Source organism: Thalassophryne amazonica, chromosome 3, assembly GCF_902500255.1.
Source record: "Thalassophryne amazonica chromosome 3, fThaAma1.1, whole genome shotgun sequence".
Classification (NCBI taxonomy): domain Eukaryota; kingdom Metazoa; phylum Chordata; class Actinopteri; order Batrachoidiformes; family Batrachoididae; genus Thalassophryne; species Thalassophryne amazonica.
In genome coordinates, this window is record NC_047105.1 from 127,803,806 (window position 1) to 127,830,734 (window position 26,929).

At 42.8% G+C, this 26,929-nt stretch overlaps 1 long non-coding RNA gene across 1 annotated transcript; it reads right to left on the reverse strand.

Moving 5' to 3' along the window:
• Nucleotides 1-1,291: 1,291 nt before the first annotated feature.
• On the reverse strand, nucleotides 1,292-2,497 carry LOC117507589. Its single transcript, XR_004559774.1, has 3 exons — nucleotides 2,420-2,497; nucleotides 2,267-2,340; nucleotides 1,292-1,670 (listed from the first exon to the last, which is right to left on the reverse strand). It is a non-coding gene; the product is annotated as an uncharacterized LOC117507589 (long non-coding RNA).
• Between the last annotated feature and the right edge of the window lie 24,432 nt (nucleotides 2,498-26,929).

Genomic DNA, 26,929 nt, shown 5'->3' on the forward strand with positions numbered 1-26,929 from the left:
GGTCTGTTCCCAGTCAAAACTGTCATCAGTCTCAGGTCCAGAACTGTCTGAACTTCTGCCACTGGTAACTGGTTGTAAATGACTGTTTGGACCTGAGTTGCTGACTGGTTGTGGTCCTCTATCATTTTCTCCATCAGCTTCTGCTGTCAGTGTTCTGTGTACAGATGAGCTGCTAGCTACAGGCTCAGCCTATGTGCTCTCATCACTTTGGCTTTGATGAAGCTGTGATGACTCTGGTTTTTCATGATCACTTTCACTCTTCACAGGGACGGCAGTGAAACCAAACTTGGTGAGATCTGCCTCCTCCAGCTGCAGAAGCTGCTCTCCCTGCTGACTTACCCACAGCTTCTCGTCTTCTTTAATGTTCTCCTGGTCAACAATCAGATTCCATTCCTGGTGTTCAGGCACAACGCTCCTGAAGATAAAGTATCGGAGTGGTGAGTTTGACCTGACAACAGTAAGTTATCAAACTGATAAAGTGGAAATGTACATCAGGAGGATTTGTTTTACATTTCACACATACTTTAACTGGTCACCAACATCATGTCAAAATTCCAGTGATGCAGACCAAAATGTAAGTCCCTTTCCTGTTGTTTTAGCCGTTATATAAAACAAAGTGATTTTTTTCATTCTTTCAATGGAATTATTTCTTTCGGCAAAAGATGGAATGTTATGTTGTGCCTCGCTGAATAGAACATTCCATCTTTCACCAAATGAAATATTCCTACCACTGAACTCAAACATTCGTTATTTGTATACTGTATGACAGACAGAATAAAGTGTCTGAATGTGCTGAAGGTTAACTTCCATGGTAAAGACGCCGTGGTGAGCAGCTACATGCACACATCAAGATGTTTGGAAAGAAGCTACAACTTTTACAGACACTTATCACAGATGGAGTCCAGCACCACACGTTTTCCTTCTTTGCATGAGGTCGTGGACAGTTTTCCACAGAACAGCATCAATGCACAGACCAAGAGGCTTACAACAGCTGCTGCATCTCTTACAACTGAGTTTAACCAACACATTCAGACATCTGCAGCTACAGAAAATGACATGATGCTCTTCAAGAACATCAAGCCTTAGTGAAAGCTTTTGCTGCACAAATTAGGAACAAAGACAAGAAAATACAAGCAAAACAGATAAACAAGTGTAACACTTAAGGTGCTTTCTTGACCCTTTTATAGTATTTGGAAGTGGCAATATATTTACCTCTACCGTATGTACCAGCAGGAAAGGGAGAAATGGGCCGGATCAGACAGATTATAGATTCGTAAGAGCCTAGGGGTGTATCAACATGACATAAACAACACTTTGATTTAAAGTGAAGAATTATTTATATAGAATTGATTGTCAATGAACTCATGTGAACTAACAATACAATGGCAAAAAAATAAATGAGAGCGCTCTTTACCCAAAATAAAATAAAATATACGCGGGTATAGTCCTTTAGTCTTTTTTCAGTGCCTGTTGTAGTCTGATAAGTGTTTTTTTTTTTTTTTTTTTCCAGAGGTTCGTTCAGTGTTCAATGTGTTTGTAACCAGTCGGGCTACAAGCTACCAATTCATTTGACTCTTTGGGCTGGGGCTCGCCATCCAGTACTGGAAATCTTGATCCGTTCTTCCCTTGCACGTCTGCAATTCGAACTTTGATCAATCATAAAACCTGACCTATGGATAAGGTCAGAATAAAGTAGCTTAAAATATGTACTATAGAACTACAATACCCATAAACTACTGTGTACATTCATTTTTCAAAAATAAAACATGTACAACATTTTGAATTCCTAAGGTTTACAATTACATCATTACCATATCAATATACCAAATAAAATAGTTGGAATGTGGTAATACAGTAATCATACTAGTTCCATTGTTTGGAGTGCATAGTCAGTACACATCAAAAATAACACAACACACCTTTAAAGTGTATTTGGAATACTTGTTGGCTTCTCGATCTAATCATATGTACCAAAAGATTAGGAAAGTGGCAGTGAATTGCTTTCCAGCTACTGTTCCCAGTGCTTAAGAACTATGTTAACAGCTTAGCTTAGCTGATAGACTGTCGCTTCAAAACGAGCAGAAATATACAACCTTTTACAACAAAAACATAAAACTTTACATTGTACCTTTTAGTTACATTGCTGATTTAATAAATCAACACACAAATAATAATTTTGGCCTAATAAAATGGCATTTTTACAGTGAAAAATGCTAGCGGAGATTAGCATGCTATGTTAGCACAATTCATTGTGTATGGGACTCACCGATACAGGGCACAATGTGCTAACAAGGCTACGGGGTTTCCAGAGGCTTCCGTGGGCACTCGGCACTTCAGTATCTTAAGATTTAACAAAGGCTTTGTCACAAATATGCAACGTATGATAATTCAGGCAGTTATAGCATTGGTTTGTGCTTACCAAGCAACAATTGTATCAATAGAAGAAAACCAATTTCCACACGTTAGCTCTTACAACACACGAGCAAGGAGTTCTCTGGTCAGCGTCTGATGAGACTGAGCAAGGCGCAGCATTGTGCAATGCCCCGTGGGTCAACCGTTGACCTTATTGGTTAATATCACACCAGACTTAACTGCTATTGGTTGCTCAGTGTGTCAATCAAAACAACATTTTAACTTAAGCTTACAACTTTTTAACTCTTTTTTAGCATGTTTATGTCAACATATTTATGAACTTATATTTCTGTTATTTTATCACTATTTATGCTCTTGTGATTTTTTTTTTCTTTTTAACCAAGTGTTTAGGAATATATATATATATATATATATATATATATATATATATATATATATATATATATATATATATATTTTAAATCTCATTTTTAACACTGGGTTACACAAGCAATTTGCAAAAAACCCCAGGCTCGTGTACAGGAAGTTGGCAAATGACAATAGAAGTACAACAGCCACCTGAGAGAGAAGAAATTGAAAAATTCTGGAGACCACTTTTTGAAGACTCAAAACAAAAGGAGGCTGACTGGACTAAAATAATAAAACAAAGCCAAACAGCAAATGCCAATAATTGTAATCACTGAAGAGGAGATCAGAAAGAAAATGAGTGAATATAGTAACTTCAAGGCACCTGGGATTGACAAAATCCCAAATTTTTGGCTGAGAAGACTGACAGAATTGCACCACCATTATGCCGTGGCTTTCACAAAAATATTGAATGGAGAAGACGACACACCGGACTGGCTAACAACTGGGAAAACAAGCCTACTTCCAAAGACCAAAGAAACACAGCTTCCCAAAAAGTACAGACCCATCTGCTGCCTAACAACAACGTACAAATGGCTGACAGAAATCATAGCTGATGCCATTTATGAACATCTTGACACTGGTGGCTACCTGGAAAATGAACAGAAAGGCTGTTCCAGAAAAAGATTAGGAGCTAAAGACCAGTTACTGATAGACAAAGCTATCCTGGAGGACTGCAAAAAAGGAGGAGAAACCTCAGCATGGCTTGGATTGATTACAAAAAGGCATTTGACAGCGTGCCACACTCCTGGATCATGAGGTGCTTAGAACTCTACATCAGAAATAAGAACTTTCCTTGAGTGTTTGAGTGTTGTTAGAAGGAAAGGTGATGTAACACAGTGGTAAACATACCACTGTCCCAGCTTTTTTTAAATGTGTTGCAGTCATGCATTTCAACATGAGTGAATATTTGCACAAAAACAATAAAGTTCATCAGTTTGAACATGAAATATCTTGTCTTTGCTGTGTATTCAATTGAATGTATGTTGAAGAGGATTTGCAAATCATTGTATTCTGTTTTTATTTACATATTACACAACGTTCCAACTTCACTGGAATTGGGGTCTGTATAATATGATGCTGCATTAGAAAAGAGCAGCAATGGTTAGTGAGTGAAATATCTTGTTCAGCAGAAGAACAATTTGTTGTTTTAACTGTCTCCACTTTGTTTTAACTGAAATCCTAGGACATGATCACAAAAGGGTTTCTAGAAAAAGGTACAGTAGTGTTCAGAATAATAGTAGTGCTATGTGACTAAAAGATTAATCCAGGTTTTGAGTATATTTCATATTGTTACATGGGAAACAAGGGACCAGTAGATTCAGTAGATTCTCACAAATCCAACAAGACCAAGCATTCATGATATGCACACTCTTAAGGCTATGAAATTGGGCTATTAGTAAAAAAAAAAAAAAAAGTAGAAAAGGGGGTGCTACTACAATAATAGTAGCATCTGCTGTTGACGCTACAAACTCAAAACTATTATGTTCAAACTGCTTTTTTAACAATCCTGTGAATCACTAAACTAGTATTTAGTTGTATAACCACAGTTTTTCATGATTTCTTCACATCTGCGAGGCATTAATTTTGTTGGTTTGGAACCAAGATTTTGTTCGTTTACTAGTGTGCTTGGGGTCATTGTCTTGTTGAAACACCCATTTCAAGGGCATGTTCTCTTCAGCATAAGGCAACATGACCTCTTCAAGTATTTTGACATATCCAAACTGATCCATGATACCTGGTATGCGATATATAGGCCCAACACCATAGTAGGAGAAACATGCCCATATCATGATGCTTGCACCACCATGCTTCACTGTCTTCACTGTGAACTGTGGCTTGAATTCAGAGTTTGGGGGTCGTCTCACAAACTGTCTGCGGCCCTTGGACCCAAAAAGAACAATTTTACTCTCATCAGTCCAAAAAATATTCCTCCATAAACCTGGATTAATCTTTTTAGTCACATAGCACTACTATTATTCTGAACACTACTGTAGATGGTGAACACATTGATTTTTTCCCCCCTTTGCTCTGTTCACAATTCTTCCCCACAGAATTTTGACATATTTAATTGTGATGAAAATAGTGAAATTCATAACACATTTTCTCCTCCAGCTTCTGATTTTAATTCTGATAGTTTTGTTTGATTAATTTAAACACTTAACAATTCCTCCTCACAAAACTTTGAATTTTGTTGTAAACAGACTAGCTGTTTGAAAAAAAATAATGAAATTCACCCAAAATGCTTTTTGTCCATTTTTTGATGAAAACAGGTCACTCGAGTCCAAATCCTCGACCACATTCAGAACGAACAAATGCTTTTTGTCCTGTCTGAATGCTAATATGTTTGTTCAGAATGCTCTTCTGTTTGTCTTTTACTCCAATCAGAACAGTGAAATGGTTTTCCAATTGTTTGCCTCTCCTTTTGTTGCTCTGAGTTGTTCATGTGACCAGATGCTTTTCCATATTCAGAGCTTTTAAATTGATTCTCATCAGTGTTGTCTGAGCGAAAAATATTGGTATTTTTTGGACAGTTAAAACATGACAGAAGTTTTCTGGTCTGTTCCCAGTCAAAACTGTCATCAGTCTCAGGTCCAGAACTGTCTGAACTTCTGCCACTGGTATCTGGTTGTAAATGACTGTTTGGACCTGAGTTGCTGGCTGGTTGTGGTCCTCTATCATTTTCTCCATCAGCTTCTGCTGTCAGTGTTCTGTGTACAGATGAGCTGCTGGCTACAGCCTCAGCCTCTGTGCTCTCATCACTTTGACTTTGATGAAGCTGTGATGACTCTGGTTTTTCATCATTTTCACTCTTCACAGGGATGGCAGTGAAACCAAACTTGGTGAGATCTGCCTCCTCCAGCTGCTGAAGCTGCTGACTTATCCACAGCTTCTCTTCTTCTTTCACGTTCAACTGGTCAACAATCAGATTCCATTCCTGGTGTTCAGGGAGAGGTTCTTCTTTAATCACCAACAACTGCATGTCTGTAAAGAAACAAATTAACAATAAATGTTACAACTGGTCTCCAACATAATGTCAAAATTCCAGTGATGCAGACCAAAATGTAAGTCCCTTTCTGTTGTTTAGAAATGAATAAAATATCAAATGACAAGGATCTATTTTAGCCGTTATATAAAATAAATAGTGACTATTTTTTCATTCTTTCAATGGAATAATTATTTCTTTCGGTAAAAGATGGAATGTTCTGTTGTGCCTCACTGAATAGAACATACCACTGAACTCAAACATTCATTATTTGTATACTGTATGACACACAGATAGAATAAAGTGTCTGAATGTGCTGAAGGTTAACTTCCACCGTAAAGACGCCGTGGTGAGTAGCTACATGCACACATCAAGACGTTTGGAAAGAAGCTGCAACTTTTACAAAGACACTTATCACAGACGGAGTCCAGCACCACACGTTTCCCATCTTTGCATGAGGTCATGGACAGTTTTCCACAGAACAGCATCAATGTACAGACCAAGAGGTTTACAACAGCCACTGCCTCTCTTACAACTGAGTTTAACCAACACTTTCGGAAGTCTGCAGCTACAGAAAACGACATGATGCTCTTCTTTTCTCTTGACTCTGATGTTGCTTCACTTCAGCTGCAGCTGGAGTTAATTGAGCTGCAGTGTGACAACGAGTGGAACAGCTGACATCAGCAGGTTTCTCTGGTCAACTTTTACCAGCAGCTGGACAAAAACTGATTGCCAGAAATGAGAAAAGTTGCACAGAAAATGTTGAGCATTTAAGGAGCCACATGTGATGGGTGACTGAAAAGTTTTGATCTTGACATAGAAAAGTAGGCTGTGGTTCTTCATCTTGTGCATTTTGAGAAACCAACATTTCCCTTAGAATGTGTGGAATTTTGATTAACTGGGTGAAGAGTTGCAGACACAATATTTCAGTGAAGTGAGTCGGGGTGTGTATCATAAGAAAAACAGTCTCAGAAGGCGGTCCATGAGGACATGGTCATGACATTAGGGGAGGATGTCCTGTCTGTTTTACGCTACAGTTAAATGCTGGTCAGCTGAATTCAAGGGAGACAGAACAAGCGTCAAAGATGGAGCATGAAAAGGAAAACCCAGAACTACCACCTCAACCAACATGATCCAGAAGATCCATTATATAGTCCTATGACATAAGAGTAAGTGACCATCACACAGTCATTTGTTGTTGCTGTTGCCTCCTGGCTGCAGCATCATAGTCAATACTGTAGGCATTCCCCATGAGAGAGCTCATTCACTTCTGACAGAAAAACTAAAAATGATGAAACTTTGAGCATGATGATCCCAAGGCTTCTCACAACCGATCTGAAATCCACGAGATTTCAGATGTCCAGAGGGAATCTTCTGCTCTTTGAGGCAGATCCAGATCACTTAATGCGAAAATTTGTCACTCAGACCATCAATGGGTCCTTTTGCAGCATCGGCACGAGAAAATAAAGCAGAGGGGGTATGTAATGCTGTGATGAAGTGTTCCGTTTCACCAGGACAATGCTTCAGTCCACACGTCGGTCATCACAATGGCTACCATTCATGAATGTGGCTTCAATCTTGTTCAGCAACCACCTTATTCTCCTGTTTTGGCTCCTTTGGACTTCATTCTGTTTCCAAACATGAAAACGCATCTTGGTGGAACTTATTATAATTCTGATAATGATGTCATATCTGCAGTGGATGACTTCCTTGAGCTCCAGGATAAGACCTTCTATGAGAACAATATTAAGTCACTGCAGCCAAGCTGGAAAAAGTCTGTGGACTTACATGAGGATCATGTTGAAAAATAAAACATTGACATTAATTCAGTTGTGGTTTCTTCATGGTCAGGCTCAAAACTTTTCATTCACCCCTCATATTTGTGTGAGCGGTTATGAACTTTAACAAGAACTACTTGAGGTCAAAACTCAGTGACTCCCACCAACGTGATATTTTACTCATCTCAAATACTGCTATCAAATCAGACCTGGACACTGAAATCCAGATCTCAGGATCACCTGAGTCTTTAAATGGGAACTGGACTGTATTTACCGGAGCATCTTAGAAAATTAGATCATCATAAAAAAGTTCAATTTTTTTTGTCAAATATTTCAGAAAGTGAAAATTTTACATATTTTAGTTTCAGTGCACAAACTACAATCTTTCGATATTTTTGATTTTAATTTTGTAAAGTGCTGTCTACAGCTCCAAGAAGTAGAAAATGTATATCACAAAATATAGGAATATTTAATTTCAAGTCACTATTTATGCAGTATGAATATCATGAATCTTTCAAATGTGGTTCAGTACACACAACCACAATCATGAGGAAGACTGCTGAAATGACAGTTGTCCAGAAGGCACTCATGGACACGTTCTACATGGAGGTTCAGCCACAGAAGGTCAATGCTGAAAGCTTTGGCTGTTCAGAGATCTGGATCAAAGAATATTCTTGGAAAGTTGACTGGAGAGGAAACATGTGGTCAGAAAAGATGCACAAGCAACAGGAATGATCACAGCCATGAGAAGAGTCTAAAGCAAAGCCGATTCAAGAATTTCATGGATTCTCACAACTGAGGCTGGACTCAACAAATCAAGAGCCGCCACACACAGACGTGTTCAGGAAATGGGCTACATGTGTTGTATTCCTGGTGCCAAGTCACTCCTGAACCACAGACTGTCAGAAGTGTCTTACCGGGACTCAGGAGAAAAAGAACTGGACTGTTGCTCAGTAGTCCTAAGTCCTCTTTTCAGATAAAAGTAAATTTTACATTTTATTTGGAAATCAAGGTCCCAGAGTCTGGAGGAAGAGTGGACAGACACAAAATGTGACTGAAGTTTCCACACTGTCAGTGATGATTTCAGACACCATGTCCTCTGCTGGTGTTGGTCCACTGTTTTATCAAGTTCAACATCAACCCAGCCCTCAACCAGGACATTTTAGAGAATTTCATGCTTCCATCTGCTGACAAGCTTTATGGAGATGTCGATTTCCTCTTCCAGCAGGACTTGGCATCTTCCCACAATGACAAAACTACTAGGACCTGGTTTGTTGACCATGATGTTACTGTAACTGATTGATCCCACAGACAATCCCTCATGGATTCTTTAAGGAGTACTGTCAAGTGGAACATAAGACACCAGAACCAACAATCCAGATCAGATGAAGGCTGCTGTCAAAGCAACTTGGACTTCCAGAACACTTCAGTGGTGCCAGAGGCTGATCACCTCCACACCACACCACACCAATGCAGGAAATCCTTCAAAAAGAAACCACAGCCAAATACTGAGTCCATAAATGAACATAGTTTTCAGGAATGAGATATTTAAATCCTTTTTTAAACTGATCTTCGGAAATATCCTAATATTTTGAGATATGCATTTGTTTGTTTGTTTTTTAGCTAAGGGCCATAATTATCAGAATTAAAATAAAAAAATAATGAAACATTTTAGTTTCTATGTACCGAAACTAGAATATGTAAAATTTGCACTCTTTGAAATACTTGACAAAAAAATTAAACTTTTTCAGGTTATTACATTTTTTGAGATGCATCTAAATATAATACATTCATGCTCAAAGCACTTTGCAATAATCACACACACACACGCCTTAATTTTGATATTTTTAATGAAGATCCTGCTTTTCCAAGACTGATTTAAGATATTTTAAAACAAATTCAGATCTTACTTTTAGAAGAACAAATTTAATGCCTTTTGAGACTCTTTAAGGATCTGTAGGAACTCTGGGTCTATGCACTGGGTCTCTGGATCCCTGTCCTTCTGTGAGGCACTGTTACTGTGCTCATCATGTCAGTGTAGCTCACATGTTCTGGTCTTCATCTCACTCTCTCTCGAGCTGTTCACAAAACCTTCAGAACCTGGAACAGGTTCCGAAGATTCCTTCCAGGACCTGTAGGTCGTGAGCTGCTGATGCTGCTTCCACAGACCTTTGACCTTTATTAACCTTTTGTCATATGATTATGAGCTAATGTGGTGGATTGGACCTCACAACTGTGTAGACCAACAAGAGGCTGAAAATTAGTGCATCAGGAAAAATTAAGTTTTAAACATGTTCACATTTGAGGGAATGTATTTAATATTTTACTGACTGATTCATTTACCTGTGACATTTAAATAAGAATGTTTTTTTTAAATCACTTTGTCTGGACAATGAGTGGATTATCCGTAGTGTCTGTGGATATCGGTGCATCTCTCAATGGTTTGTCAGGTACATGCTCCAAAAAGGAGATTTTCACTCACCATGCTAGTTCAGTTACAGACTCCCTCAAACTTTATTCTCCAATTTAATCATCTGCTGCTGCTCTGCTGCCCAGGCTAACCAATCACAAGTGTGACACAACACTGAAATGTCCCTGTGCTGAGACAGACATCCTAAAGCAGGAGAAACCAACCCTAATCCCAGAGATCGCCTGAAGTGAACTTTTCCTTACGTACCTGCTGTAACTAGCCGATTAAAGAGAGACACAGAGAGATTAAATTGATGTCCATAAGATGTTTGTTTAAATAAAGGGAGTGACATGAGTAACAGTGCCGTTAAACTATTATAGTAATAATCAAATATATATATATATATATATATATATATATATATATATATAAACTAAAATACTGTATATCGTCACCTTCCTAAAATAATGGCCTAAGCCATGTTTTGAAAAATATGACGTAGCCCATTATTTTAGGAAGGTGACGATATAATAATATATATAATAAATGTCACCATACTCGGCCTTAAATTAAACTAAGATGGTGCTTTAATAAAATTAAGCGTTCTGAACATACAGAGTCAGTGATCAGGAAGAGAAAAGAGCACCGTACTAATAGTGCGCAATCTTCGGCTAACACTACGTTCTAAAAAAAAAACCTTTTCAATGTCAAAGTCCAGTCAGAAGTGCCCCTTTATAAACTAAACTAGATGTGATCAAATGTCAGGAGTGTATATCCATTTAAGTCCATGCACTTGAATCAAAGTTTTTTTTTTGTGGTGTTGTCAGGGTCTTTTTTTCCCCAACTTTTTGACTTTCTGAATTCTTTTCCAGATCATTTTCACAGAACATTGGTTACTGCTGCTGTCCACAATTTGGCACTTGGTTTCTGACTGATAACTGGAAGATAGACAAACAGGCATAAAATTGGAATCTCCGTCCAATTTTGGTGGTGCAGGTAAATCCATAACAGAAAAATGAGTGTGATTGATGAAGATATAATGCAAAATGCACACCAAATGGGCTTTTCAATAATAAATTCTAATGTCCACAAAATCCACAATCCAGATCAAATGTCAGGTGATAGTGAATCAGTGCTTCCCTATCAGAATGAATCTTAAGTAAAAAATTCTTAAAGATATATGAAACATTTATATGAAAAATATGAAAAACAAACAAAAAAATTGGGGTGAAAGCATAACATGAGTTTCAGATTTTATGAACTGTGTACACAGTTCCATTTTTGTGTGTATAAATTGAGGAAAAACTGTAAATGATAGTCTCGATTGATCATTGTCATCAGTCCATCACCAAGCTGAAATGTCTTTCATTTATCATCTTAAATCACAGTTTGTCTAATTTATTTTTGCTGATATTTGGTGTTCAGTCTATAATAAGAACTCCAACACAAACTAACAGCTATCATTTGGATGTGGTGGAGTTGCGGCTATACTAAAATACGAAATGGCCTAATAATCATGAAATGGGGCAGACTGACCCAGACTGACTCCAAATATGATTAAAATAATTATTTTTATTTAATTATTTTTAAGCAAAATGGGGACTCATCACGAAACGGGTGTAAAACGTAACGAAATAGAGCAGACTGACCCATTAATTGAAGTTTCATCTCTAGAACGCCAGATGGCGCACCCGCCCGTACTACGCGCATCTCACATAAAACAACAGCTAAACAATTAAATAAAAGTAATTATTGGGAGTCAGCCTGGTTCACTCTGCTCCATTTCGTTACATTTTACCCCAATTTCGTATTTTAGTATGGCCCATGGAGTTGGTGTGAAATAAAGTTTAGTGGACAAACCTGCTCTGGATCAGCGAACTTCAGGCTTGAAAACAGCATCCAGCACGTTGACTAGTTTCTTCTCTTCTTTAAATCCACTCGTTTCTTCTTGCTGCTTTGCGATCTGTTTGTTTCTACCAAAGTTAGCCGCTGTTTCAACAACCTTCTCAGCTGTTCCACCTTTTCGCGCTAACTTCGCCTTTTCTTCTTCTTCTTCCGGTTTACTGTCGACCTTTGTGCTACTGGAGCGCTTCAAAAATATATTCGAGGATCACAGAGTGAAGTTTGATCTGTTCAGAGAAGATTTTCCAGCGTGTCCAGCTAACTAGCTTTAGCTTCGAACGACAACGGAAACAGTTCTTCTTCCTTGGACATTAGTACCGGCTGGATACCAGCTTATGGGTGCATTATCGCCGCCTACTGGAGTGGAGTATGGACGGAGAGTCGCAGAGACGAGGGGGAAAGGAGAGGAAAATAACTGCATTCTCTCTATCAATCCTACAATTACAAGATATTCCAATAAAAGATTGCGTACATTCTGTCTTTCTGTCCCCAACAAACTTTCCAGTGTGAAACTTAGACTGTTGTCCTTCAATAAAACCACTGATTTTCTTCTGTCTCCTTCATACTTTGTGCAATACCTTGTGACTGATCAACAGTTTCTGGTGTATTACAATAAAGACAGAGACCTGTTGGGTGTAATAATATTCTGTCTACATGATGATTTTTGAAACTTAATGCTTGAAAGAGCCAGTACACTCTCAGAAACTTTGACCAAATTTTGATTTTGTTGTTTGTTCTTTGATTCACTGCAGTTCAAACATCATCCCCATGAACTCCACCTTGTAAACTGACAGATGATCTGTTCTGCTCTTCTTCACTGCTGCCTCACATTGAGGGATGGCTATTTTAGGTGGGTTCCAGCTGCAGACATACAGTATAATCAATAGCCTACATCTATAATCCAGTTTTGTCCTCATAAGAGGGAGTAAATTTTTAGCAGATCGTGCATGTTCCCCAGTCTGACCCCGACAGGCAAAACATTATTAATATTTTTACATGTATCTCTAATATTGCTAATATGATCACACCAGGTTAACTTCTAATCAAACAACATTCCTAGAAATCTCACCACAGGCACCTGTTCCAGTATCTGCCCATACAAACTCATGGGTACTAATTTATGGCATTAAAAAAAAAAAAATTAAATAGTTGAAATCCCCACTTATTCATCCATGCTTCACCTTTCCTTACTGCAGTTTACATTTTGTTTCTAAATTATTCTAGATTTTTGCCCCTTACCCACAATGTCCCATCATTAGTGTTGTGTGGGCCGCTGAAGAGGAGGTACTGCTGGCCCACCACCAGAGGGCGCCCTGCCTGAAGTGCGGGCTTCAGGCACGAGAGGGCGTCGGAGCAACTGGGAGTGACAGTTGTCACTCATCAACAGCACCAGCTGTCACTCATCATCACCGCATCACCATAAAAGCCGGGTAGCAACTCCACCTCGCTGCCGAGATATCATCTACTAACTAGGTACTACGTGTGATCTGTTTGCAGCCGTTGTCTTGTGGTGCCCTGTCAGCTGGGTTGGCGGTCAGTGAGAGTGCCGACGTCTTTGCCTCTCAGTCCAACCAGATAAGTGGTAACAGGAGATGCTATTGTGTTCCTATTTCGGAGGTGGAGGTGCTCCCTCCCAGAGGAACTGTTTTCTGTGTATGAGGATTTACTGGGTGTGTATCCACACACCCACCATTAACTGTCTCTGCTTCCTGCCAGCAGTACCAGGTCTGACAGCTGGAGACGGTGGCCACCTGGAGATTCGGGACTTGTCAGGTCCGGTGTTCTTTAGATCCGTTGGCGGTGGAAGCCGTGTGGGACCCGGCTCTTCTCTGGACGGACGTCTTCTATCCTCGAGCCTGCCCACATGTCACTTTTCGTATAATTAACTATCATTCTCAAACTGAATTTGTCTGTATTCCGTTGTGCACAGTTTGGAACATTAAATTGTTATGTTTTGGCTTATCCATTGTCCGTTCATTTACGCCCCCTTTTGTGGGTCCGTGTCACTACACTTTCCAAACAGGATATCTCGGCCAACGTCATGGATCCCGAGGGGCGTCAACCATTGGATGAACCACCAATGGAAACGCTAGGTGCACAGGCTCCAGCAGGAGGCGTGTTAGGTGAGCTGCAGCAAATCTTAACCGCCTTCACTGCTCGGTTGGACTTGGTAACCGAGCAGAACGTTATACTCAATCAGAGGATGGAGGCTCTCACCACTCGGGTGGAAGCGCACACACAGGGCGCCGCTGCAGCGCCTCCTCTTGCTGACCGAGTGCCAAATACAGACATTCCAGTGGTCGTTCAACGAACCCCCCCCCCCCGAAGCATACATAAGCCCTCCGGAGCCGTATGGAGGTTGTGTCGAGACGTGTGCAGACTTCTTAATGCAGTGTTTGCTTGTCTTTTCACAGCGTCCCGTCATGTACGCGTCAGATGCAAGCCGGGTGGCTTATGTAATAAATCTGCTTCGAGGAGAGGCACGCGCCTGGGCTACGGCGCTCTGGGAGCAGAATTCACGGCTGCTAACAACATATGCTGGGTTTGTGTGGGAGTTCAAGCAAGTGTTTGATCACCCCAGTAGAGGCGAGACTGCTTCGAACGTGCTGCTGTCAATGAGACAGGGGCGTCGGAGTGCAGCTGAGTATGCAGTCGACTTCCGCATCACGACAGCGAGGTCCGGCTGGAATAACGTTGCACTCCGCGCTGCCTTCATAAACAGACTGTCTCTGGTCCTGAAGGAGCATCTGCTGGATAAGGACGAACCGCGGGATTTTGACGGGCTTATCGACCTGGTTATACGGTTAGACAACCGACTAGAAGAACATCATCGGGAGCGGGGCGAAAGGCGTGGCCAGGCACGAGCCGTCCCTCTTCCTTCCGGGTCCGAAAGGGTGCCGCCGTCCCCACGCTCCACAGCCAGAGAGCTCCGTGTGGCAACAGCTCCCCCTGCTGACGAAGCTATGGACACGAGCAGGGCCAAAGTCAAATCAGATGACAGACAACGGAGGCTGGCCCGAGGGGAGTGTTTTTTCTGTGCCTCGAGTGAGCACATACAGAGGAATTGCCCCAAGCGGTTAAACTATAACGCCCACCCTTAGAGACTGGGCTAAGGGTGGGTCATTAGACTCATGTGGGGAAACCCCATAAATCCGCACGCATCCCAGTCATGATCCTGAGTGGGGATCTAACCCTTCACGCCCCAGCACTGGTGGACACGGGGTCGGAAGGGAATCTGCTGGATAGCGGATGGGCAAAGGAAGTTGGGCTCCCTCTAGTGGCCCTACCTTCACCATTGAAGGTACAGGCACTAGATGGCACCCTTCTCCCATTAATCACACACCAGACACAGCCTGTCACATTGGTTGTGTCTGGGAATCACAGGGAGGAGATTGTGTTTTATGTAACACCTTCTACCTCCCGAGTGATTTTGGGAAACCTGCCACCGGGAATGTTTAGGATCCTCGGTTCCACCCAGTGTGATAGCTAATGAGGAGGTCAAAGTTCCCCCCAATCTGACGGCGGTGCCTGAGGAGTACCACGATCTTGCGGACGTCTTCAGCAAAGATCTGGCACTCACTCTCTCCCCGCACCGGCCATACGATTGCGCCATTGATTTGATCCCGGGCGTTGAGTACCCGTCCAGCAGGCTGTACAACCTCTCACGTCCAGAACGCGAATCAATGGAGACCTACATCTGGGACTTGTTAGCTGCCGGGTTGATCCGGAACTCCACCTCCCTGATGGGTGCAGGTTTCTTTTTTGGGGGCAAGAAGGATGGCGGACTCCGTCCATGCATCGATGACAGAGGGCTGAACGAAATTACGGTTCGCAACTGATACCCTTTACCTCTGTTGGATTCGGTGTTCACGCCCCTGCATGGAGCCCAAATATTCACTAAATTGGATCTTAGGAATGCGTACCACCTGGTTCGGATCTGGAAGGGAGATGAGTGGAAGACGGCATTTAACACCCCCTTAGGTCACTTTGAGTACCTGGTCATGCCGTTCGGCCTCACCAATGCGCCCGCGACGTTCCAAGCTTTGGTTAATGACGTCTTGCGGGACTTCCTGCATCGGTTTGTCTTCGTATATCTAGACGATATACTCATCTTCTCCCCGGATCCTGAGACCCATGTCCAGCATGTACGTCAGGTCCTGCAGTGGTTGTTGGAGAACCGGCTGTTTGTGAACGGCGAGAAGTGCAAGTTCCACCACACTTCTTTGTCCTTCCTGGGGTTCATAATCTCCTCCAACTCCGTCGCCCCAGATCCGGCCAAGGTTGCGGCGGTGAGAGACTGGCCCCAACCAACAAGCCGTAGGAAGCTGCAACAGTTCCTCGGCTTTGCAAATTTCTACAGGAGGTTCATTAGGGATTACAGTCAGGTGGTCAGTCCCTTGACAGCCCTGACCTCCTCCAAAGTCCCCTTCACCTGGTCGGATCGGTGCAAAGCCGCGTTTAGGGAGTTGAAACACCGGTTCTCCACTGCGCCAGTTCTGGTGCAGCCCGATCCTAACTGCCAGTTTATAGTTGAAGTGGATGCCTCTGACTCAGGGATTGGAGCCATGCTGTCCCAGAGCAGGGAGTCCAACAAGGTCCTCCACCCCTGTACCTATTTTTCCCGCAGGTTGACCCCGGCTGAGCGAAACTATGACGTGGGCAATCGAGAACTCCTTGCGGTGAAAGAGCCTCTTGAGGAGTGGAGACACCTGTTGGAGGGAGCTGCGGTTCCATTCACGGTTTTCACGGACCATCGGAACCTGGAGTACATCCGGACCGCCAAGCGTCTGAACCCCAGGCAAGCCCGCTGGTCATTGTTCTTTTGGCGTTTTGACTTCCAAATCACCTACCGCCCCGGGACCAAGAACCAAAGATCTGACACCTTGTCCCGGGTTCACGAAGAGGAGGTCAAAACCGAGCTGTCAGATCCCACGGAAACCATCATCCCCGAGTCCACTGTCATGGCCACCCTCACCTGGGACGTGGAGAAGACCGTCCGGGAGGCCCTGTAACAGAACCTGGACCCGGGAACTGGCCCAAAGAACAAGTTATACGTCCCACCAGAGGCCAGAGCTGCGGTCTTGGACTTCTGTCACGGTTCCAAGCTCTCCTGTCACCCAGGGGTGCGAAGAACCGTGGCAGTGGTCCGACAGCGTTTCTGGTGGGCGTCTATGGAAGCCGACGTCCGGGAGTATGTCCAGGCCTGCACCACCTGCGCCAGGGGAAAAGCCGACCACCAACGGGCACAGGGACTCCTTCAACCGCTACCTGTGCCTCACCGCCCCTGGTTCCACATCGGCCTGGACTTCGTCATGGGCCTCCCGCCATCCCAGGGCATGACCACCATCTTCACGATAGTGGACCGGTTCTCCAAGGCGGCCCACTTCGTGGCCCTCCCGAAGCTCCCGACGGCCCAGGAGACAGCAGACTTCCTGGTCCACCATGGCGTACATCTGCATGGGATTCCATCTGACGTTGTCACTGACCGTGGTCCCCAGTTCTCCTTGCACGTCTGGAGGAGTTTCTGCAGGGAACTGGGGGCCACCGTAAGCCTCTCGTCCGGGTACCATCCCCAGACGAACGGACAGGCAGAGCAGACCAACCAGGAGTTGGAGCAGGCTCTCCTCTGCGTGACCTCCATGCACCCGACAGCCTGGAGCAACCATCTGGCCTGGATCGAGTACGCTCACAACAGCCAAATTTCATCTGCCACCGGCCTCTCCCCATTTGAGGTATGTTTGGGGTACCAGCCCCCATTGTTTCCGCTCGTGGAGGGAGAGGTCGGGGTGCCCTCGGTCCAGGCCCACCTCAGGAGGTGCCGTCGGGTGTGGCGTACTGCCCGCTCTGCCCTGCTGAAAGCCCGGATGAGGGCCAAGGCCCATGCAGACCGCCGGCGTTCCCCGGCCCCTGTATACCAGCACGGGCAGGAGGTTTGGCTATCCTCCAAAGACATCCCACTACAAGTGGAATCCCGCAAACTCCAGGACAGATTTATTGGACCGTTTCCCATCCTCAAAGTCCTCAGTCCGGCCGCAGTGAAGCTGAAGCTACCAGCTTCACTGCGGATCCATCCTGTCTTTCATGTGTCACGGATCAAGACCTACCACACTTCACCACTCTGCACCTCCGGACCGGCGCCGCCTCCTGCCCGGATCATCGATGGAGAGCCAGCATGGACAGTACGCCGGCTCCTGGACGTCAATCAATCAATTCAATCAATTTTATTTATATAGCGCCAAATCACAACAAACAGTTGCCCCAAGGCGCTTTATATTGTAAGGCAAGGCCATACAATAATTACGTAAAAACCCCAACGGTCAAAACGACCCCCTGTGAGCAAGCACTTGGCGACAGTGGGAAGGAAAAACTCCCTTTTAACAGGAAGAAACCTCCAGCAGAACCAGGCTCAGGGAGGGGCAGTCTTCTGCTGGGACTGGTTGGGGCTGAGGGAGAGAACCAGGAAAAACACATGCTTTGGAGGGGAGCAGAGATCAATCACTAATGATTAAATGCAGAGTGGTGCATACAGAGCAAAAAGAGAAAGAAACACTCAGTGCATCATGGGAACCCCCCAGCAGTCTAAGTCTATAGCAGCATAACTAAGGGATGGCTCAGGGTCACCTGATCCAGCCCTAACTATAAGCTTTAGCAAAAAGGAAAGTTTTAAGCCTAATCTTAAAAGTAGAGAGGGTGTCTGTCTCCCTGATCTGAATTGGGAGCTGGTTCCACAGGAGAGGAGCCTGAAAGGTGAAGGATCTGCCTCCCATTCTACTCTTATAAACCCTAGGAACTACAAGTAAGCCTGCAGTCTGAGAGCGAAGCGCTCTATTGGGGTGATATGGTACTATGAGGTCCCTAAGATAAGATGGGACCTGATTATTCAAAACCTTATAAGTAAGAAGAAGAATTTTAAATTCTATTCTAGAATTAACAGGAAGCCAATGAAGAGAGGCCAATATGGGTGAGATATGCTCTCTCCTTCTAGTCCCCGTTAGTACTCTAGCTGCAGCATTTTGAATTAACTGAAGGCTTTTCAGGGAACTTTTAGGACAACCTGATAATAATGAATTACAATAGTCCAGCCTAGAGGAAATAAATGCATGAATTAGTTTTTCAGCATCACTCTGAGACAAGACCTTTCTAATTTTAGAGATATTGCGTAAATGCAAAAAAGCAGTCCTACATATTTGTTAATATGCGCATTGAATGACATATCCTGATCAAAAATGACTCCAAGATTTCTCACAGTATTACTAGAGGTCAGGGTAATGCCATCCAGAGTAAGGATCTGGTTAGACACCATGTTTCTAAGATTTGTGGGGCCAAGTACAATAACTTCAGTTTTATCTGAGTTTAAAAGCAGGAAATTAGAGGTCATCCATGTCTTTATGTCTGTAAGACAATCCTGCAGTTTAGCTAATTGGTGTGTCCCCTCTGGCTTCATGGATAGATAAAGCTGGGTATCATCTGCGTAACAATGAAAATTTAAGCAATGCCGTCTAATAATACTGCCTAAGGGAAGCATGTATAAAGTGAATAAAATTGGTCCTAGCACAGAACCTTGTGGAACTCCATAATTAACCTTAGTCTGTGAAGAAGATTCCCCATTTACATGAACAAATTGTAATCTATTAGATAAATATGAATCAAACCACCGCAGCGCAGTGCCTTTAATACCTATGACATGCTCTATTCTCTGTAATAAAATTTTATGGTCAACAGTATCAAAAGCAGCACTGAGGTTTAACAGAACAAGCACAGAGATGAGTCCACTGTCTGAGGCCATAAGAAGATCAATCAATCAATCAATCAATTTTTTTTTTTATATAGCGCCAAATCACAACAAACAGTTGCCCCAAGGCACTTTATATTGTAAGGCAAGGCCATACAATAATTATGTAAAACCCCAACGGTCAAAACGACCCCCTGTGAGCAAGCACTTGGCTACAGTGGGAAGGAAAAACTCCCTTTTAACAGGAAGAAACCTCCAGCAGAACCAGGCTCAGGGAGGGGCAGTCTTCTGCTGGGACTGGTTGGGGCTGAGGGAGAGAACCAGGAAAAAGACATGCTGTGGAGGGGAGCAGAGATCGATCACTAATAATTAAATGCAGAGTGGTGCATACAGAGCAAAAAGAGAAAGAAACAGTGCATCATGGGAACCCCCCAGCAGTCTAAGTCTATAGCAGCATAACTAAGGGATGGTTCAGGGTCACCTGATCCAGCCCTAACTATAAGCTTTAGCAAAAAGGAAAGTTTTAAGCCTAATCTTAAAAGTAGAGAGGGTGTCTGTCTCCCTGATCTGAATTGGGAGCTGGTTCCACAGGAGAGGAGCCTGAAAGCTGAAGGCTCTGCCTCCCATTCTACTCTTACAAACCCTAGGAACTACAAGTAAGCCTGCAGTCTGAGAGCGAAGCGCTCTATTGGGGTGATATGGTACTACGAGGTCCCTAAGATAAGATGGGACCTGATTATTCAAAACCTTATAAGTAAGAAGAAGAATTTTAAATTCTATTCTAGAATTAACAGGAAGCCAATGAAGAGAGGCCAATATGGGTGAGATATGCTCTCTCCTTTGATCATTTGTAACCTTCACTAATGCTGTTTCTGTACTATGATGAATTCTAAAACCTGACTGAAACTCTTCAAATAGACCATTCCTCTGCAGATGATCAGTTAGCTGTTTTACAACTACCCTTTCAAGAATTTTTGAGAGAAAAGGAAGGTTGGAGATTGGCCTATAATTAGCTAAGATAGCTTGGTCAAGTGATGGCTTTTTAAGTAATGGTTTAATTACTGCCACCTTAAAAGCCTGTGGTACATAGCCAACTAATAAAGATAGATTGATCATATTTAAGATCGAAGCATTAAATAATGGTAGGGCTTCCTTGAGCAGCCTGGTAGGAATGGGGTCTAATAGACATGTTGATGGTTTGGATGAAGTAACTAATGAAAATAACTCAGACAGAACAATCGGAGAGAAAGAGTCTAACCAAATACCAGCATCACTGAAAGTAGCCAAAGATAACGATACGTCTTTGGGATGGTTATGAGTAATTTTTTCTCTAATAGTTAAAATTTTATTAGCAAAGAAAGTCATGAAGTCATTACTAGTTAAAGTTAAAGGAATACTCAGCTCAATAGAGCTCTGAGTCTTTGTCAGCCTGGCTACAGTGCTGAAAAGAAACCTGGGGTTGTTCTTATTTTCTTCAATTAGTGATGAGTAGTAAGATGTCCTTACGGAAGCGTATTGCATTCACTGGATAAAAAAAAATTTGACCACTGATCTCGTAATTACAAGAAAAGATCTCGTTATTATGAGATCTTTTCTCGTAATTATGAGATCCTGATCTCATAATTATGAGATCTTTTCTCGTAATTACGAGATCTTTTCTCGTAATTATGAGAAAAGATCTCATAATTACGAGAAAAGATCTCATAATAACGAGATCTTTTCTCGTAATTACGAGATCAGTGGTCAAATTTTTTTTTTATCCAGTGAATACAATACGTTTCCGTATGTCCTAGCTTTACGGAGGGCTTTTTTATAGAGCAACAGACTCTTTTTCCAGGCTAAGTGAAGATCTTCTAAATTAGTGAGACGCCATTTCCTCTCCAACTTACAGGTTATCTGCTTTAAGCTGCGAGTTTGTGAGTTATACCACAGAGTCAGGCACTTCTGATTTAAAGCTCTCTTTTTCAGAGGAGCTACAGCATCCAAAGTTGTCTTCAATGAGGATGTAAAACTATTGATGAGATACTCTATCTCACTTACAGAGTTTAGGTAGCTACTCTGCACTGTGTTGGTATATGGCATTAGAGAACATAAAGAAGGAATCATATCCTTAAACCTAGTTACAGTGCTTTCTGAAAGACTTCTAGTGTAATGAAACTTATTCCCCACTGCTGGGTAGTCCATCAGAGTAAATGTAAATGTTATTAAGAAATGATCAGACAGAAGGGAGTTTTCAGGGAATACTGTTAAGTCTTCAATTTCCATACCATAAGTCAGAACAAGATCTAAGATATGATTACATTGGTGGGTGGACTCATTTACATTTTGAGCAAAGCCAATTGAGTCTAATAACAGACTAAATGCAGTGTTGAGGCTGTCATTCTCAGCAGTCTCTACGGAGATGGGGTAATGAGGGGATGGCAGGGGGAGAGAAGCTGCAGAGAGGTGTGTAAGACTACAACTCTGCTTCCTGGTCCCAACCCTGGATAGTCACGGTTTGGAGGATTTAAGAAAATTGGCCAGATTTCTAGAAATGAGAGCTGCTCCATCCAAAGTGGGATGGATGCCGTCTCTCCTAACAAGACCAGGTTTTCCCCAGAAGCTTTGCCAATTATCTATGAAGCCCACCTCATTTTTTGGACACCACTCAGACAGCCAGCAATTCAAGGAGAACATGCGGCTAAACATGTCACTCCCTGTCCGACTGGGGAGGGGCCCAGAGAAAACTACAGAGTCCGACATTGTTTTTGCAAAGTTACACACCGATTCAATGTTAATTTTAGTGACCTCCGATTGGCGTAACTGGGTGTCATTACTGCCGACGTGAATTACAATCTTACCAAATTTACGCTTAGCCTTTGCCAGCAGTTTCAAATTTCCTTCAATGTCGTCTGCTCTGGCCCCCGGAAGACAATTGACTATGGTTGCTGGTGTCACTAACTTCACATTTCTCAAAACAGAGTCGCCAATAACCAGAGTTTGATCCTCGGTGGGTGTGTCGCCGTGTGGGGAAAAACGGTTAGAAATGTGAACAGGTTGGCGGTGTACACGGGGCTTCTGTTTAGGACTACGCTTCCTCCTCACAGTCACCCAGTCGGCCTGCTTTCCCGGCTGCTCGGGATCTGCCAGAGGGAAACTAACGGCGGCTAAGCTACCTTGGTCCGCACTGACTACAGGGGCCTGGCTAGCTGTAGAATTTTCCACGGTGCGGAGCCGAGTCTCCAATTCGCCCAGCCTGGCCTCCAAAGCTACGAATAAGTTACACTTATTACAAGTACCATTACTGCTAAAGGAGGCCGAGGAATAACTAAACATTTCACACCCAGAGCAGAAAAGTGCGGGAGAGACAGGGGAAGCTGCCATGCTTAATCGGCTAAGAGCTAGTAGCTGCGCTAAGCTAGCGGATTCCTAAAAACACACAAAGTGAATAATGTGTAAATAATTTAGAGGTGATTCAGCAGAGGGAGTGCTTTAGTTAAGGCACGTGAAGATTACACTGTCAAACAAATCGTTATCTAGTTAACTAGATCAATCTAACTGCACAGATTAAACAGCTAACAGATACAGCAAAACACCGCTGTGCTCCGGAACAGGAAGTGATACAATACCGCAGTGAGAGCCAACCACCAGTAGAGGCAAGGAATGAGGTCATATGTCAGGTCACATCCGTCGGAAGGGCCGGGGGTTCCAGTACTTGGTGGACTGGGAGGGGTATGGAGCTGAGGAACGCTCCTGGGTGAAGAGGCGCTTCATCCTGGACCTGGCCCTCCTGGCCGACTTCTACACCCGACACCCCGACAAGCCTGGTCGTGCGCCGGGAGGCGCCCGTTGAGGGGGGAGGTCCTGTTGTGTGGGCCGTTGAAGAGGAGGTACTGCTGGCCCACCACCAGAGGGCGCCCTGCCTGAAGTGCAGGCTTCAGGCACGAGAGGGCGTTGGAGCAACCGGGAGTGACAGCTGTCACTCATCAACAGCACCAGCTGTCACTCATCATCACCGCATCACCATAAAAGCCGGGCAGCAACTCCACCTCGCTGCCGAGATATCATCTACTAACTAGGTAATATTCTCTGCTGTGTCTGAACGTTGACTTACATGTGATCTGTTTGCAGCGGTTGTCCTGTGGTGCCCTGTCAGCTGGGTTGGCGGTCAGTGAGAGTGCAGACGTCTTCGCCTCTCACTCCAACCAGATAAGTGGTAACAGGAGATGCTATCGTGTTCCTATTTCGGAGGTGGATGTGCTCCCTCCTGGAGGAACTGTTTTCTGTGTATGAGGATTTACTGGGTGTGTATCCACACACCTACCATTAACTGTCTCTGCTTCCTGCCAGCAGTACCAGGTCTGACAGCTGGAGACGGTGGCCACCTGGAGATTCGGGACTTGTCGGCTCCGGTGTTCTTCAGATCCGTTGGCGGTGGAAGCCGTGTGGGACCTGGCTCTTCTCTGGACGGACATCTTCTATCCTCGAGCCTGCCCACACGTCACTTTTTGTATAACTATCATTCTCAAACTGCATTTGTCTGTACTCCGTTGTGCACAGTTTGCAACATTAAATTGTTATATTTTGGCGTATCCATTGTCCGTTCATTTACACCCCCTGTTGTGGGTCCGTGTCACTACACTTTCCAAACAATTAGTCTTTCTTGCTCACAGACATCAGATCTTTCTTTTCCATCATGTTGTCAAAGTTTCCACCCCATTTGCTGTCATTGTCTGTACTCTCTGTCTTAGAGGAGTCTTGCTGCTTGGACACTGTCTTCGCTGTACTCTGCAGACGTAATGTCTTAAAGAGTCCTACATGTTGGACTGCTGCTGTTTTTTTTACTGACTGCACATCCACGACACATCGAGCTGTGTTCTGCTCCACAGCTGCAACATCTCAGTTTGTCTCCTTCTCCATGTTTTTCCGTCTTCATGTCCTCCTGCACGTCTGACACGTCGTTGATTCTCTTTGCACATCACTGCAATGTGTCCATATTTTTGACATTTAAAGCATCTCAGAGGTGGGGGACATATGTCCTAATATATCTCATATATCCTATGTCGACTTTACTTGTCATATTAAGATCATCAGATTTGATCATCATTGAAATAAGAAAACAGCAAAACACTGAAAATATATATACTTCACTAAAATGTTGAAAATGTAAATTATTATAAATGTAAATTGGTTAAAATCAGAAGAAATAATTGTTAAAATATTTTTCAAAAAGTATTGTAAGCAAAATAAGAATTTTTTAAAAAACATTATTCAGAATCAGTGCAGCAAAACACTCAAAGTATTTCAAAATCACTAACATAATTTGAATGTTAAAAATCTAAAACTTGATCAAAATGGATTAAAACCAGAAAAAGTAATTAAAAATAAAAAACAAAAATAAAAAGGTGATGGGATCAAAATCAGAAAAAAACATTCAGTATCAATGTTCCAAATGCAAAACTTCTTAGCCTCATGAAAATGATGAAAAAATTATTAAATGCAATATTATTTGATGAGTCTTAATAAAGTTCTGACTGTCAAACCCCAAAACTAAATGCACCTGATTCAACATCAACTGGACCAGAACAGAACTGGATGTTTAACGTCCAACTTGTTACATTGATTCTAACTCTTGTTTATTTTAGTGATCAGTCATTCATTCATTCATTTTCTCGGCGCACTTATTCTAATTAAAGGTGGCGTGGAGCCGGAGCCTGTCCCAGTGGTCACTGGGTGAGAGGCGGGTCAACCTTGGACAGGACAACAGTCTGTTTCAGGACTGAACAGAGAGAGACAAGACACACAGTGCATCTGACTGGTTTCATGTTTGACACAAATGAGGCTCCAAGCAGTTCACACAAGAGATCATCTTTTTTAGTGCCAAACTGTGAAATGCCAAAACCACCACCAACCCTAAAAAGAGAATAACCTTCAAGGTGGAGGGGCTCCTATAATCCTGGACATCAAGGACACCACAGAGTCCATCTCCTGATGCAGTTCCTCCCCACCATTCTCTAAGATCACATGCAAAGCCGGAGAGCCGAGCTGACTGCAGTAACAATAAGAACAAAGTCTGCATGAACCCACGGCGCCCCCTGGACAAACGATGATAAGCTGACCATCGACACGTGATGCTTCATGCAGAAGACTTTTACACACACACACACACACACACACACACACACACACACACACACACACACACACACACACACACACACAAACCAAATTTGGTAAGAATCAGGCAATTATGAAGGATGTTACTGTGCTCACAAGATCTGTACAAAGTACGCGCCAGTGACCTTGACCTTTGACCCCAAAGACAATAGGCTTCTTGGGGTCAATATACCTAACAAACATATCTAGTGTTAGCAAAGCAGTTAAAAAAAGACATGATTGCACTCAAGATTTTTACAAAGTAAAGTATACCCCTGATTATACTATACTATATACACTATATAGTATATATACTATACTATATATATATTATATATATAGATAGATAGATAGATAGATATACACATAGTGTATGTTGCACTGTATGTGATTAGAAAGGAAGAGATATTATTGTGTCTCCATAATTATTGTAATCATGCTGATCATTGATGAGCTTGTTTTGGTGTCTGACAGCGTGCGATGTTCGTCGTAGAAGCAGCAAACTTCCAGCTACCATCAGTGTTACGCTCATTTTGAGTCTCGACAAATACCTGTCATATGATGCTGCTTTACTGCAGATATTTGTCTGATCAGCTCTATTTTCACTTAATTAAAGGAAACCTGAAGAAAAACCACAGAGATCCTAAGAGTGCTGGATCGTTCAGTGTGTCATCTGTTAAAGAAACACCAGGGGCCTCATGAACAGAGTTGCGTTGACTTTCTACTAAAAGTTGACGTATGACAAAACCCTGAACCAGGCATAAGCACAAATATATTCAGATGTATCAAAGTGTGAGTAGGCATGAATCCACGCACGTTTGGTTTGTACATCTCACTGAACGTGGAATCAAGCACACGTGCACATGCACCAAACTCCTCCGTGGCCACGCCTCCATCTGAATATGTAAATGTTTTCAAATAGTTTGGTTGTGTCGTGCTGACGGCACCGTAAGTGTAGAGTGTTGTGTGTTTGATGACGTCTGCCATCGTCTGTATGTTGTTGTGTGTAAATATTAAAGAACTTTCAGAGACAATGTGCAAAAACAACAAAAGCTGTGGTTAAATTGTTCTTTCAGCTCGCTGTCATGCAAAATGGAAATGAACTATGTTTAAGTGTGTAAATGCTGAACTGAGCTGTGCGCACACACTGAAGTAAAAAGATATTAGGTGCACGGCGGCAGACAGTGTGTGACATTAACATTACACGC